Source organism: Lacerta agilis, chromosome 2 (genome assembly GCF_009819535.1).
Source record: "Lacerta agilis isolate rLacAgi1 chromosome 2, rLacAgi1.pri, whole genome shotgun sequence".
NCBI classification, from domain to species: domain Eukaryota; kingdom Metazoa; phylum Chordata; class Lepidosauria; order Squamata; family Lacertidae; genus Lacerta; species Lacerta agilis.
Genome location: NC_046313.1, coordinates 64,213,326 through 64,214,792, shown reverse-complemented (window position 1 = coordinate 64,214,792; position 1,467 = coordinate 64,213,326).

Genomic DNA, 1,467 nt, shown 5'->3' with positions numbered 1-1,467 from the left:
AAGTATTTGTGATCTTAGCCTTATTCCAAATTAACACCGGACATTGTAATACAAGCTAGTGTATTTTTCCTAAGTCAGTTTGAGCTTCCACTGGATATGTTTCATGATATAGCTGGTGTGGACTAAACTTTGAAACTCACTGGAACAGCAGTTTCTGAATATATTTCCATGCCAATGTTCTTCCACAATAGTATAACGCATTGTACATTTCAGCATAACAGCCCAAATTCTCATATTTTCAGTTTGTTATTCGCAAGCTTGGACAGCAAAAGAAATGAAAATTGCACATTGAGCCTCACTGGTTGTGCACTTAGCTGCTATTTCAAAACAGCGGTGATAGCTGTCAGTGTAGGAACCTGATGTCATCCAGAAAATCATTTGATCATATTTATCTGTTTTTCAAATGGGAATAATACTTGGAGAGATCTGATATAGATTAGTTAGAACTTGGAAACCAGGAAGTCTTAAGTGCTATTATTATTGCTGTCATCATCTAAAAGCACTTAGACCAAGCCTTGAGACATTCACCTGTCACTATTGTTCTCCTGATTCACATTTTCCCCAAACAAAATCAGCCATTCAGGAATCCTGCAAACAGCAGGCCAACTGAAGGGTGTATTGGAAACTGGGATGAGACTAGCACTGCAATCCTGTCCTTGAGTTATGCCAGCTGGATGAAGATAGGCTTGCTCACTACTAAATCTATTGTACTGGTGGAACAAAAGGTTACAGCTGTATAATAGATTCTGTTTTGTTCCACCAATAATAGGTTATGCCAGAGTAGAGATACTATTGTGCTGGCAATAGTCCTTTTTTAGCCTACCTGAAGATGCTGGGAATTGGAACCTGGGACTTTTTGTATGCAAAGCATGTAGCTGAACTCTGTGCAGAAGCAATTTGTAAAGTCTGAAAAATACTGTCATGCTACTAGACTTACTATTGTTATATTTGGGAGCTCCCAGCTAGGAATGTAATTCCTTATTAGCAACATTATTAGCTTGGAGTTATAGCCAACTAAATTCTGCTCAGACTCTCTGAAACTAAGGGCCCCAAGTTAGTCATTTCTACCAACTTAAATGCGTCTACTAGCATTGAATGCAGCCCACAAACTCCAGCAATGCTGAGCTATTCAGATATTGCATCTGGATGGCTCTGTTTGCTGGTAACAGAAGTATTTTTATACTGCCCTTCAGATATAGTCCCAGGAAGGTCTTTGATTTGAGCGTACCTCTTGGATGCAGCATCCTTCAGCCAGGATGCTCTGCTGCTGATGGAAAATGAGCTGACCGATTGGTAAATGTCTCATTTTGACAAAATCCAGGGTGTGGCTCCCAGCCAGTCCCATCCTGATGAAAGTTATGTTGAAGGAATCATTAGAATTCAAACCATCCCTCATCAGACTGGTTTTCATGGCTAATGATGGCTGTTCTGAAGGTTATGTCACAAGGAAGGCGGAGAAACCTGTCT